This window comes from Ranitomeya imitator, chromosome 1 (genome assembly GCF_032444005.1).
Source record: "Ranitomeya imitator isolate aRanImi1 chromosome 1, aRanImi1.pri, whole genome shotgun sequence".
NCBI lineage: Eukaryota > Metazoa > Chordata > Amphibia > Anura > Dendrobatidae > Ranitomeya > Ranitomeya imitator.
In genome coordinates, this window is record NC_091282.1 from 677,876,169 (window position 1) to 677,891,919 (window position 15,751).

At 43.2% G+C, this 15,751-nt stretch overlaps 1 protein-coding gene across 1 annotated transcript in view; it reads left to right on the forward strand.

Moving 5' to 3' along the window:
- LOC138642083 (contactin-associated protein-like 5) overlaps nucleotides 1–15,751 on the forward strand; it is a 484,494-nt gene that overhangs the window by 239,815 nt on the left and 228,928 nt on the right. The gene's annotated exons all lie outside the window — the stretch shown is intronic.

Consider the following 15,751-nt stretch of genomic DNA (forward strand, 5'->3'; position numbering starts at 1 on the left):
TAAATGTCTACACACATATATGTCATTGAGACACATATACAGTACAGACCAAAAGTTTGGACATACCTTCTCATTTAAAGATTTTTCTGTATTTTCATTACTATGAAAATTGTACATTCACACTGAAGGCATCAAAACTATGAATTAACACATGTGGAATTATATACTTAACAAAAAAGTGTGCAACAACTGAAATGATGTCTTATATTTTAGGTTCTTCAAAGTAGCCACCTTTTGCTTTGATGACTGCTTTGCACACTCTTGGCTTTCTATTGATGAGCTTTAAGAGGTAGTCACCAGAAATGGTCTTCCAACAATCTTGAAGGAGTTCCCAGAGAGGCTTAGCACTTGTTGGCCCTTTTGCCTTCACTCTGCGGTCCAGCTCACCCCAAACCATCTCGATTGGGTTCAGGTCTGGTGACTGTGAAGGCCAGGTCATCTGGCGTCGCACCCCATCACTCTTCTTCTTGGTCAAATAGCCCTTACACAGCCTGGAGGTGTGTTTGGGGTCATTGTCCTGTTGAAAAATAAATGATGGTCCAACTAAATGCAAACGGATGGAATGGCATGCCACTGCAAGATGCTGTGGCAGCCATGCTGGTTCAGTATGCCTTCAATTTTGAATAAATCCCCAACAGTGTCACCAGCAAAGCACCCCCACATCATCACACCTCCTCCTCCATGCTTCACAGTGGGAACCGGGAATGTGGAGTCCATCCGTTCACCTTTTCTGCGTCGCACAAAGACACGGTGGTTGGGACCAAAGATCTCAAATTTGGACTCATCAGACCAATGCACAGATTTCCACTGGTCTAATGTCCATTCTTTGTGTTCTTTAGCCCAAACAAGTCTCTTCTGCTTGTTGCCTAGCGGTTTCCTAGCAGCTATTTTAACACGAAGGCCTGCTGCTCTAAGTCTCCTCTTAACAGTTGTAGAGATGTGTGCTGCTAGAACTCTGTGTGGCATTGACCTGGTCTGTAATCTGAGCTGCTATTAACCTGCGATTTCTGAGGCTGGTGACTCGGATAAACTTATCCTCAGAAGCAGAGGTGACTCTTGGTCTTCCTTTCCTGTGGCGGTCCTCATGTGAGCCAGTTTCTTTGTAGCGCTTGATGGGTTTTGCCACTGCACTTGGGGAAACTTTCAAAGTTTGCCCAATTTTTCGGACTGATTGACCTTCATTTCTTAAAGTAATGATGGCCACTCATTTTTCTTTAGTTAGCTGCTTTTTTCTTGCCATAATTAGTTTTGAGCATTCCGATACTGCAAATATCGTGTATCGGCCGATATTCGCTGTATCGTAGTTCCGATACTGAGTTCCGATACTTTTACAATATCGAATACCGTAATCAGAAGTTCCTATATTGCAATGAGCCAGTTGAGGATCTTAAGACGTGTGGGCACATCCTGTTAGGCATGTTAGCCATGTTAACTAATGGCATGGCTGTGACTGGCTGCTGAAATGATGTCATGATGCGGTATAATGGAGTGTGGGCGGTGGGTGGGCGGAGACTGCATGTCTTTGTGTGTGGGCGGGGTCTGTGCGTGACTGTGGGGGGTTTGTGTGGGCCTGCCGGGGGTCTGTACAGGCCTGCCGGGGGTCTGTGTGGGCTGCCGGGGGTCTGTGCGGGTCTGCAGGGAGTCTGTGCTGACCTGCCGGGGGTCTGTTTGGGCCTGCTGGGGGTCTATGCGGGCTGCTGGGGGTCTGTGCGGGCCTACCAGGGGATCTGTACGGGCCTTCCGGGGGTCTGTACGGGCGTGCAAGCTGCCGGGGGTCTGCGGTCCTGCCAGGGGTCTGTGCAGGCTGCTGGGGGTCTGTGCGAGCCTCTTGGGGGTTGTGTGTGTGCAGGCATCGTCTGATGGGACTACAAGTCCCATCGGGCTATGCCTGCTACAATGACAGTGATTGACACATTAGCCAATGATGGGACAGTAGTAGTCCCATCATGCGGCTAATGTGTTTAATGTAAAAAAAAACAGACACAAACATACATACAACATACTACATACACACAACATACATGCTACTGTGACGCCCAAGAGACCGGGATACCCAGCACCGGACCAATGGGGTCTGTCTCTTGAGGGGGATGTCACGGGTGGCTTGACCCGGTGCTGTGGCCTCAGGCAATGCACAGTGTAAGGGGTATCATGAGGGAACAGGCACTTACTTGATCAGCAGCAGGTTCTCCCAGCGGTGACGATCCCGATCCTGGATAGATGGCTATTGTCCAAATGAAAGACTGAGGCACTGAAATGTTTAACCAGTTTACTTTAACATAAAAGGATTTACAACCAGTCCTGTCACCGGAGTCTGTATGGGAACTCTGAGTTACTTTGACCCTGCTGGGGTCTTCGCCTCTTATTGTACGCAATTTCTGTGTGGCCCTGCTGCTGTATGTGAACTGGCTGCCGGCCCAATCTGTCCCCTCCGGGTCCTGGTTCGACGGGCAACCCGAGTCCTTTTATCGGCTTACCCCCTCCAGGAGTACCGCTGAACTCTGTGTCTGTTGCTGCGTCCGACCCTAGTGAAGCTGATATCACCTCACGTTTTTCCGGTTGCTGTATTATATATAATGAATACAGCCACGGATCCGGTATCCGTCTTTGCGCCTGTTCTGGGTAGTGATTAATGCTACCCGGTTCTCACAATGTCCTTTTTCTCTATCCCTCTTCTCCTCAGGCCGGTGATTTAGGCCTGGTAACAGTCACAGGGCTGTTAGAGATTCAACTGTATGACCTCTCACTTTCAGCTGCTTGGCCCAACTGCCATTTCTTCTCTCAGACCAGAATGGATCAAGGGGAGTCTCTGGAGCTCCCCCTTCTGGCCGGAGGTGGTAGTGCAGTCTTGCTATTTTAGTATTTGTATTTACTGTCAGTAACTATTTTTGTGGCAAATACCCCTAGGGGTGCCACATTCCCCCTTAGTTAAGAACAGTACTCCGGGACTGTGGGACAATAACATTTTGAAATAACAATTAATATGTACAGAGTCTTAAAAATGAAAAGTTACAAAAACCACTCAAGGAAACAAAAATAGAGTTCTGTTAAAAGTCACTTCAAATAGCGTCCATTAATACAGTTCTATCCTTGAAGGTATTAGGAAAGGCACTGTACTTAGTGTCCAGGAATTTAGTTCCATTTTTCCAACAGAGTTACCAATATAAAGTCTAAAGAAAGTTCAAAAAGAGCAAAAAGCAAAGTTCAAAAAGCAGTCTTTCCGGAGCTTTGATTTAGTGCCTCCGGGCTGATAAAAAGTTCAAGAATATGCAAGAAGTTCATACAGACAAGTTTCTGTAGGCACTGGGCTTAAACGTTGCAGACTGATAACAATGACTATACTACATTTTCTGTTTAACTATATACGGCATAACATATATACAATTCACATTATGAGCTTTATAGTTGGTAATCTGCATACCTGGCCGGTAATTGACCCTGGGTACTACGCTGTGATCTACGTAATAGCGGTGTCTCTTCATGTGGTGTACTACTGTCTACTGCAGATGTAGTATCTGCCCGCTCTGCTAAAGATAATTCCACGACTATGGAGTTGGCAAGTCCACCGTGAATGGGATTACTCTGACCAGGAATCTGTTCTTCCTGGCCTGGAACCTCCTGTAGTACGGGGTCAGCCTCTTCCTGTCTTGGGACTTCTGGTATTGGGTTCGGTGTTGGGTAAAAGGCCACCATGGGAACCACTACTGCACCATGGTATGTTAGTAGGGTTTTGGGAAAGTCTCCTATACAGGTGTGATACACTTCCTCTTCTTTTTCCTTTACTGGTTGAACCTGTATGGGTTGAATAACTTCTGGTTCTGGCTGGACAACGTCTGGCTCTTTCAATGCTTCCGGACATAATTTAAGATTGTCTCTTGACACTAGTACAGATGTTAAGCCTCCGTTTTTGCTAATGAGACACATTTTAGGATTATCCACTCTTGTTGGTAAAACTGTGTAGGGTACGGCTTCCCACTGATTGTCCAGTTTATTGGTTTGACGATTTCTCTTGAGCATTTGGTCACCCGGTCTTAATGGGGTCGCTAGAGCATTCTGGTTGAAAGTTCGAAAGTTCGCTCTTGTCTTTCTCTAGTTTGCTGAAGGCTTCTTTCCACACTCTCTTGCACTTGGCGATACTGCTTTTGCCGTATGATATCCCAATTGGAGTCTTGAACTTCTGCGTCTGGTTTCAGAATTCCCATTTCTAGATCAATTGGTAATTGGCCGGGTCTTGCACGCATAAGGTAAGCTGGGGTGCAGTTGGTGGAGCTCACCGGGACATGATTATACAGATCCACCAAGTCAGGCAATTTCTCTGGCCATTGATTCCTTTCTGTCTCAGGTAAAGTCTTTAGTAGGTCTATTACAATATGGTTCATCTTCTCGCATAAGCCGTTTGTTTGTGGATGATAGGCCGTCGTCCGGATCTTTTTGCAACCATACATATTACAGAATTCTCTGAAGATCTCTGATTCAAAGGCTGTACCTTGGTCGGTGAGAACCTGTTCCGGATATCCATGGGGTCTACAAAAGTACGTTTGGAACGCTTTGGCTGCTGTTTTTGCTGTCAGATCTTTTACGGGTACTACTACCAAGAAGCGTGAATAATGGTCCACGATGGTCAAGGCATAGACATAGCCGGACCAGCTTGGTATTAACTTCACATGGTCTATGGCTACAAGTTTAAGTGGTTGTTTGGTGATTATGGGCTGCAGTGGTGCTCTTTGGTTCTTTTGATCATTTCTTCTGAGGTTGCACGGGCCACAATTTCTGCACCACTGTTCGATTGATTTTCTCATCCCGACCCAATAAAATCTTTCTCTTAGAAGTACTTCTAACTTTTTCCAACCGAAGTGACCAGCACCATTATGGTAAGCTTCGAGGACCATCTTGACATCTTGTTTAGGCACGATAATCTGCCAAACCAATTCATGTGTTTTCGGATTGGTGTACCTTCTACAGAGCTTCTCTTGATACAGGAACATTTTGCCTCTCTCTTTCCAGAGTTGATGCGTCTCTTCTGGGGCATCCTCATCGGGATATGCACTTTGGTCAGTTAACAGTTCCTTCACCAACTTCACAGCCGGATTGCTGTCTTGGGTGTCAGCCCATCTATGGTGTGCTAACGGATTAAAATTCACCTCTTGTTGTTTCTGATAGGTACTTGACTGATGATGTTTTGCCTTGGGATGATGGAAGGCTGGTAGTTCAATTTCTTCAAGCTCCCCCGTTTCTTCTTCTACATCTCTCAAGTGGCACCCCTAGGGGTATTTGCCACACTACATACATACAACATACATACTACACACATACAACATACATATTACATACATACAACATACATACTACACACATACAATACACTACATACATACTACATACAACATACTGCATACTACATACATACAACATACATACTACACACATACAATATACTACATACATACTACATACAACATACTGCATACTACATACATACAACATACAAACAACATACATACAACATACATACTACATACATACAACATACATACAACATACATACAACATACTACATACATACATCATACATACAACATGCTATATACATACGACATACATACTACATACATACAACATACTGCATAAATACTACATACATACTACATACATACAACATACATACATACAGCATACATACATAATACATACTACATACATACATACAACATATTTACTATATACATACCACATACATACAACATACATACAACATACATGCTACATACAAACTACATATATACTACATACATACATACATACTACATACATACAACATGCATACATACTACATACATACTACATACTACATACATGCAACATACATACATACTACACACATACTACATACATACATACTACATACATACAACATACATACAACATACTGCATACATCTTTTACTAGCACTTGCGGATTACTGCAAACATTTTTTCAAACTGAGTGTTTTTGGTTTTACCATTCTCTTTTGTGTCTTCAGGTTTCTTGGTGGTGTGTGAACATGTTCTTACAGACTTGTTCACTGTGCAAGTAGCCCATGTGTTCCTGTTTCCATGATTGTTCTCTTGTGTCTACAAGACTGGGGAGTTCCACCACTCCTCTTGGGCTAGCTGCACAAAAGCTGTTCTGCCCTGTATGCACACATGGATTTTTCCTCTCTGAACCCTGTTCACACAGGTAATATACAGATGATCAGGTTTTTAAATACATCAGATAGGGATTGCATACATTAGTTAGGACTGCTCTAATATGGGTATACCGTGAAGATTGGTAGAGCAGCTTAGTATACATTTTTTGCAAAAAACGTATCAACCAAATACCCTGTTATTTACATCTTTTACTAGCACTTGCGGATTACTGCAAACATTTTTTCAAACTGAGTGTTTTTGGTTTTACCATTCTCTTTTGTGTCTTCATACATACATACTACATGCATATTACATACATACTACATGCATATTACATGCTACATACAATACATTTATACATTACATACAATACATGCATATAGACATACAGTACATATAACATAGAGTACATACTCACCATCACTTGTCACTTTGATCCCCGAAGCCAGTGTCATCTGTAAAAATATTAAAATAACAAACAAACAATATACTTCCTGATCCGCAGAAATCCACGAGTATCCCACAACAATCTCCCGTGGAGAGCAGCAGCATCAGCTGATGCGACCGCTCTCTACGGGCACCAGGAATACAATGACGAGAGGAAAGTATCCTTCCGTACTGTATACCTCCGCCACTGTAAAAAAATAGTCCCTAGTCTCGCTTTTGCCATAAAGTGAGACCAGTGAACTATAGTAACCTCTCAGTGATGCACTGCAGGAGCCATTGTCTCCTGTCAGTGTGTCACTGAGGGTCCTATAGAGCAGTGACATCACCCGATGTCACTGTTCTATAGGGGAGATCGTCGTGGGACACTCGTTATTAATTGGACTACGGCAGACAGGTAGTATACGGTTTATTATTTTACATTTTTTGCAGGCGCTGAAGTATGGTAAGTATGGTTAAATGAAGAATATTAAAATACTTTTTTCTGGCTGTGTCTTTATTTATTTATTTTTTTAATCTTTCACTACTGTAGGATTAATAATGGATAGGCGTCTTATTGACGCCTCTCCATTATTAACCCAGCTTAATATCACCTTACCAAGATTACCTTGTGCAGGCATGTACTACGGAGGACAGAGAATGAACTTCAATCCAATATTGCAGCCAGCATGCAGCCAGCGGGTAAGGAAAGGGTGAATCAAACACCCGAAAACCCCGCCCCTATGGCTGAAGATTGTTCCCTCCAAATTCAGGTGACAGAGTCCCTTTAAGTATTCAGACCCTTGGCTCAGACACTCATATTTAAGTCACATGCTGTCCATTTCCTTGTCATCCTCCATGAGATGATTCTCCTCCTTCATTGGAGTCCAGCTGTGTTTAATTAAGCTGATAGGACTTGATTTGGAAAGGCACACACCTGTCTATATAAGACCTCACAGCTCACAGTGCATGTCAGACCAAATGAGAATCATGAGGTCAAAGGAACTGGCCAAGGAGCTTAAAGACAGAATTGTGGCAAGGCGCAGATCTGACCAAGGTTACAACAGAATTTCTGCAGTACTCAAGGTTCCTAAGAGCACAGTGGCCTCCATAATCCTTAACCCCTTCCGTTTATGCGTTCTCAATTTTCGCTCCCCTCCTTCCCAGAGCCATAATTTTTTTATTTTTCTGTCAATATGGCCATGTGAGGGCTTGATTTTTGCAGGACAAGTTGCACTTTTGAACGACATCATTGGTTTTAGCATGTTGTGTACTAGAAAACAGGAAAAAAATTCCAAGTGCGGTGATATTGCAATAAAAGTGCAATCCCACACTTCTTTTTTGTTTGGCTTTTTTGCTAGGTTTTTTGCTAAAACTGACCTGCCATTATCATTCTCCAGGTCATTGCGAGTTCAAAGACACCAAACATGTCTAGGTTACATTTTATCTAAGTGGTAAAAAAAAAATTCCAAACTTTGCTAAAAAAAAATACAAATTTGTGCATTTTTCCAATACCCGAAGCATCTCCATTATTCGTGATCTGGGGTCAGGTGAGGGCTTATTTTTTGTGTGCTGAGCTGACATTTTTAATGATACCATTTTGGTGCAGATACGTTCTTTTGATCGCCTGTTATTGCATTTTAATGCAATGTCGCGGCGACCAAAAAAACATAATTCTGGAGTTTCAATTTTTTTTTCTTGCTCCGCTGTTTGGCAATCAGGTTAATCCTTTTTTTTTATTGATAGATCAGGCAATTCAGAACGCGGTGATACCAAATATGTGTAGGTTTGATTTTTTTTTTAATTGTTTTATTTTGAAAAAGGCAAAAGGGGGGTGATTTGAACTTTTATATTTTTTTTATTTTTTCATATTTTTTTAAACTTTTTTTTTTACTTTTACATTGCTTCAATAGCCTCCATGGGAGCCTAGAAGCTGGCATAGCCTGATCAGCTCTGCTACATAGCAGCGATCATTAGATCGCTCCTATGTAGCTGAATTACAGGAAATGTTATGAGCGCCGACCACAGGGTGGCGCTCACAGCAAGCCGGCATCAGCAACCATACAGGTCTCAAGGAGACCTCTGGTTGCTTTGCCAACACATCGCTGACCCGCAATCATGTGACGGGGGTCAGTGATGCGCTCATTTCCAGCCCGATGGCTGGAAGCGCCGGTTAAATGCCGCTGTCAGCATTTGACAGCGGCATTTAACTAGTTAATAGCGGCGGGTGAATTGCAATTTCACCCGCTGCTATTGCGGGCACATGTCAGCTGTTCAAAACAGATGACATGTCCCGGCTTTGAGGTGGGCTCAGCGCCGGAGCCCACATCAAAGCAGGGGATTCGACCTCCGCAGTAATAATACGGCGGAGGTTGGTAAGAGGTTAAATGGAAGAAGTTTGGGACCACCAGAAGTCTTCCTAGACCTGGCAGTCCAGCCAAACTGAGCAATCGTGAAAGAAAAGCCTTTTTGAGAGAGGTAAAGAAGAACCCCAAGACCACTATGGCTGACCTCCAGAGATGCAGTAGGCAGATGGGAGAAAGTTCTACAAAAGTTAACTATTACTGCAGCCCTCCACCAGTTGGGCCTTTATGGCAGAGTGGCCCGACGGAAACCTCTCCTTGGTGCAAGACATAAGAAGGCCTTCATAGAGTTTGCTAAAAAACACATGAAGGACTCCCAGACTATAAGAAATAAGATTCTCTGGTCTGATGAGATGAAGATATACAATTTTTGGTGATAATTCTAAGCGATATGTGTGGAGAAAACCAGGCACTGCTCACCTGCCCAATACATTCCCAACAGTAAAACATGGTGGTGGCAGCATCATGCTATGGGGGTGTTTTTCAGCTGCAGAGACAGGACAACTGGTTGTCATTGAAGGAAACATGAATGCGACCAAGTACAGAGATATTCTGGATTAAAATCTCTACCAGAGTGCTCTGGACCCCAGACTTGGCCGAAGGTTCACCTTCCAACAAGACAATGACCCTAAGCACATAGCAAAAATAATAATTGCAAAAATTACTACATTTCTGTTCAAATGTTCAGATGCGGTTCAGAGAGTACATTATATTTAACCCCTTAATCCCATATGACGTACTATCCTGTCGAGGTGACCTGGGACTTAATTCCCAGTGATGGGATAGTAGATCATATGCATACGGCCGCACTCACGGGGGGAACGCGGCCGATCGTGGCTGGGTATCAGCTGACTATTGCAGCGTTCCGGTGGCATAGGGAAGCATCGCGCATGGAGGGGCTCCTTGCCTGTTTCCTGAGACCCTTGGTACAAGGCAATGTGCTCACCGAGCATCTCCTCCCTGCAGGCCCCGGATCCAAAATGACCGCGGGGCTATTTCCGGGTTCTGCAGGGAGGTGGCATTCAAGCGCCTGCTCAGAACAGGCGCTGGTAAGCCTGCAGCCCTGCTTGTCAGATCGCTGATCTGACCCAGTGCTGTGCAAAGTGTCAGATCAGCGATCTGACCCTATAGTGTGATGTTCCCCCTGGGACAACGTTAAAAAGTAAGTAAAAAAATATTTCGATGTGTAAAAATAAAAAAAATTCCTAAATAAAATAAAAAAATATTGTTCCCATAAATACATTTCTTTATTTAAATTATAATAATAATAATAAAAAAGTACACATATTTAGTATTGCCGCGTCCGTTACGACCCCACCTATAAAACTGTCCCACTAGTTAACCCCTTCAGTGAACGCAGTAAAAAAAAAAACGAGGCAAAAACCAACGCTTTATTATCATACCTGAACAAAAAGTGGAATAACACGCGTTGAAAAAGCCATGGTACCGCTCAAAACGTCATCTTGTCCCGCAAAAAAATGAGCCGCCATACAGCATCATCAGCAAAAAATAAAAAAATTACAGTCCTCAGAATAAAGCGATGCAAAAATAATTATTTTTTTCTATAATAGTTTTTATCGTACAAAAGCGCCAAAAAATCATATAAATGAGGTATCGCTGTAATCGTTCTGACCCGAAGAATAAAACTGCTTTATCAATTTTACCATAAACATGGAACAGTATAAATGACCTCCCCCCCAAAAAAAAGAAATTCATGAATATCTGGTTTTTCGTCATTCTGCCTCACAAAAATCGGAATATAAAGCAATCAAAAATGTCACGTGCCCGAAAATGATACCAATAAAAATGACAACTCGTCCTGCAAAAACAAGACCTCACATGACTCTGTCGACCAAAATCAGGAAAATTATAGCTCTCAAAATGTGGAGATGGAAAAACTATTTTTTGCAATAAACAGCGTCTTTTAGTGTGTGAGAGCTACCAATCATAAAAATCTGCTAAAATACCTGCTATAAATAGTAAATCAAATCCCCCTTCATCACCCCCTTAATTAGGAAAAAAAAATTAAATTAAAAAAATGTATTTATTTCCATTTTCCCATTAGGGTTAGGGCTAGGGTTAGGGTTAGGGCTAAGGTTAGGGTTAGAGCTAGGGTTAGGGCTAGGGTTAGGGCTAGGGCTAGGGTTAGGGCTAGGGTTAGGTTTAGGCTAGGGTTAGGGTTAGGATTAGGGTTGGGGCTACGGTTAGGGCTACAGTTAGGGTTGGGGCTACAGTTAGAGTTGGGGCAAAAGTTAGGGTTAGGGTTGGGGCTAAAGTTAGGGTTGGGGTTGGGGCTAAAGTTAGGGTTGGGGTTGGGGCTAAAGTTAGGGTTAGGGCTACAGTTAGGGTTGGGGATAAAGTTAGGGTTTGGATTACATGTACAGTTGGGTTTAGGGTTAGGGGTGTATCAGGGTTAGGGGTGTGTCAGGGTTAAGGGTGTGGTTGGGGTTAGGGGTGTGGTTGGGGTTAGGGGTGTGGTTGGAATTAGTGGTGTGTTTAGGTTAGGGTCTCATTTAGAATTGGGGGTTTCCACTGTTTAGGCACATCAGGGCTTTCCAAATGTGACATGGTGTCTGTTCTCAATTCCAGCCAATTCTGCGTTGAAAAAGTAAAACAGTGCTCCTTCCCTTCCAAGCTCTCCCATGTGCCCAAACAGGGGTTTACCCCAACATATAGGGTATCAGCATACTCAGGACAAATTGGACAACAACTATTGGGGTCCAATTTCTCTTGTTACTCTTGGGAAAATACAAATTTTGTGGGAAAAAAAATATTTTTTTTTATTTTCACGGCTCTGAGTTATAAACTGTACTAAAACACTTGGGGATTCAAAGTTCTCACAACACATCTAGACAAGTTCCTTGGGGGGCCTAGTTTCCAATATGGGGTCACTTTGTGGGGGGTTTCTACTGTTTAGGTACATTAGGGGCTCTGCAAATGCAATGTGATGCCTGCAGACCATTCCATCTAAGTCTGCACTCCAAACGGCGCTCCTTCCCTTCCGAGCTCTGCCATGCACCCAAATGGTGGTTCCCCCCCACATATGGGGTATTAGCATACTTAGGACAAATTGGACAACAACTTTTGGTGTCCAATTTCTTCTGTTACCGTTTGGAAAATACAAAACTGGGGGCTAAAAAATAATTTTTGAAAAAAAAAAGAATTTTTATTTTCACGGCTCTGCGTTATAAACTGTAGTGAAACACTTGGGAGTTCAAAGCTCTCACAGCACATCTAGATAAATTCCTTAGGGGGTCTACTTTCCAAAATGGTGTCACTTGTGGGGGGTTTCAATGTTTAGGCACATCAGTGGCTCTCCAAACGCAACACGGCGTCCCATGTCAATTCCTGTCAATTTTGCATTGAAAAGTCAAACGGCGCTCCTTCCCTTCCGAGCTCTCCCATGCACCCAAACAGTGGTTTACCCCCACATATGGGGTATCAGCGTACTCAGGACAAATTGCACAACAACTTTTGGGGTCCAATTTCTGCTATTACCCTTGTGAAAATGAAAAATTGGGGGTGAAAATATCATTTTTGTGAAAAAATATGATTTTTTATTTTTACGGCTCTGCATTATAAACTTCTGTGAAGCACTTGGTGGGTCAAAGTGCTCACCGCACATCTAGATAAGTTCCTTAGGGGGTATACTTTCCAAAATGGTGTCACTTGTGGGGGGTTTCAATGTTTAGGCACATCGGGAGCTCTACAAACTCAACATGGCATCCCATCGCAATTCCTTTCAATTTTGGATTGAAAAGTCAAATGGCGCTCCTTCCCTTCCGAGCTCTGCCATGCGCCCAAACAGTGGTTTACCCCCACATATGGGGTATCGGCGTACTCAGGACAAATTGTGCAACTACTTTTGGGGCCCATTTTCTCCTGTTACCCTTGGTAAAATAAAACAAACTGGAGCTGAAATAATTTTTTTGTGAAAAAAAGTTAAATGTTCATTTTTTTAAACATTCCAAAAATTCTTGTGAAACACCTGAAGGGTTAATAAACTTTTTGAATGCGGTTTTGAGCACCTTGAGGGGTGCAGTTTTTAGAATGGTGTCACACTTGGTTATTTTCTATCATATAGACCCCTCAAAATGACTTCAAATGTGATGTGGTCCCCCAAAAAAATGGTGTTGTAAAAATGAGAAATTGCTGGTCAACTAACCCTTATAACTCCCTAACAAAAAAAAATGTTGGTTCCAAAATTATGCTGATGTAAAGAAGACATGTGGGAAATGTTACTTATCAAGTATTTTGTGTGACATATCTCTGTGATTTAACGGCATAAAAATTCAAAGTTGGAAAATTGCAAAATTTTCAAAATTTTCGCCAAATGTCCTTTTTTTCACAAATAAACGCAGGTAATATCAAAGAAATTTTACCACTATCATGAAGTACAATATGTCATGAGAAAACATTTTCAGAATCATCAGGATCTGTTGAAGCGTTCCAGAGTTATAACCTCATAAATGGGCAGTGGTCAGAATTGTAATAATTGGCCCGGTCATTAACGTGCAAACTACCCTTGGGACTTAAGGGGTTAAAGGGGTATGAATACTTGCTATACCCACTGTGTATATATATATATATATAGATATATATATATATAGATATATATACACACACACACACCATATTTTTCAGACTATAAGATGCACCTAGGTTTTAAGGGATTAAATTAGGAAAAAAAAACTGAAGCAAAAAATGTGGTCAATTCTGTACTTAAGATCACCTATTCAGATAAATATGGTCCCCTCATCCCCATCCTGGTATGCATGGCCCCATCCTTATTCTGGTATGATTGGCCTCATCCCAGTCCTTGTATGCATGGTCCCATTCTGATTCTGATATGATTAATTGGCCCGATCCAGTTCCTGGTATGATTGATTGGCCCCATTCCGTTCATGGTATGATTTATTGGCCCCATCCCTTTCCAGGTATGATTGATTGGCCCCATCCCTTTCCTGGTATGATTGATTGGCCCCATCCCGTTCCTGGTATGATTAATTGGCCCCATCCAGTTCCTGGTATGATTGATTGGCCCCATCCCGTTCCTGGTATGATTGATTGGCCCCATCCCTTTCCTGGTATGATTGATTGGCCCCATCCCTTTCCTGGTATGATTGATTGGCCCCATCCCTTTCCTGGTATGATTGATTGGCCCCATCCAGTTCCTGGTATGATTGATTGGCCCCATCCCGTTCCTGGTATGATTAATTGGCCCCATCCAGTTCCTGGTATGATTCATTGGCCCCATCCAGTTCCTGGTATGATTCATTGGCCTCATCCAGTTCCTGGTATGATTGACTGGCCCCATCCGCTTGCTGGTATGATTGATTGGCCCCATCCCCTTGCTGGTATAATTGGCCCCATCCCAGCCCTGGTATCCATGGCCCCACCAGAAAAAATTAAAAAAAAAAAAGTTTACTCTTACCTTCCACTGCTCCCTCGCAGTCGCAGCCAGCAGCTGCTTAATGCTTGTAAGCAGCGCATGGCAGGGACATCATGCGCTGCTCACAAGCAGAGTACAGCTGCCAGAATACTCAATGGGAACCTTCATAGGAGATCGCGGTGAGCATTCATTCCTCCAGTAGCGCACACTGTCAGCCGCCTGCTTCCTGCTGCTCCCAGTGGTCACGTGTGCCGATACCGCAAGAAGCAGGCAGCTGAAAGTGCGCGCCTCTGAAGAGGAATAGATACTCACCGCTATCTCCGATGAACGGTCCCGGTGAGTATTACAGAAGCTGTTCTCTGCTTGTGAGCAGTGCATGATGTCCCTGCCATGCGCTGCTTACAAGAATTAAGCAGCTGCTGGCACCAGAGCAGGACGCTGCGACTACGAGGGAGCAGTGGAATGTAAGAGCAAAGGTTTGTTTTTTTTAGTCTTTTCTGAGGGGGCTTTGGATACCAGGACTGGGATGGGTCTAATCATACCAGCATGGGGATGTTGCCAATCATATCAGCAAGAGGATGGGGCCAACCAATCATACCAGGATGCCAGGAAGAAATGAATATTCATTGTCCTCCACAACCATGGGCCTGGAATGTAGGGCATATTCATTTCTCTTTAGCAGCAGGCACAGAAGTTAGCCGGAGCCGCCGGCTCCTGCCTCTGTAACCCGCTGCTCCTCCGATACCGCTCCCCCACCTCCCCACCACAGCCAGAGCCAATATATCCAGACTATAAGATGCACCCCCATTTTCGTCCACATTTTTGGAGGAAATAGGTGCATCTTATAGTCCAAAAAATATGGTATATATATATATATATATATATATATATATATATATATATATATATATACTAGATGGTGGCCCGATTCTAACGCATCGAGTATTCTAGAATATGCATGTCCACATAGTATATTGCCCAGCCGCGTAGTATATTGCCCAGCCACATAGTATATTGCCCAGTCACGTACTATATTGCCCAGATACGTAGTATATTGCCCAGTGACATAGTATATTGCCCAGCCACATAGTATATTGCCCAGCCACGTAGTATATTGCCCAGTCATGTAGTATATTGCCCAGTCACGTAGTATATTGCCCAGCCTCGTAGTATATTGCCCTGCCACGTAGTATATTGCCCAGCCACTTAGTATATTGCAAAGCGATGTAGTATACAGCACAGAGCCACGTAGTATATAGCACAGTCACATAGTATATTGCCCAGAAACGTAGTATATTGCCCAGCCACGTATGTAACAGGTTAAAAAAGACTTAAAATAAAATATAATCATACTGTATACTCACCTTCCGAGAGCCCCTTGTAGTCCTGTCGCCTGTGTGCGGTGC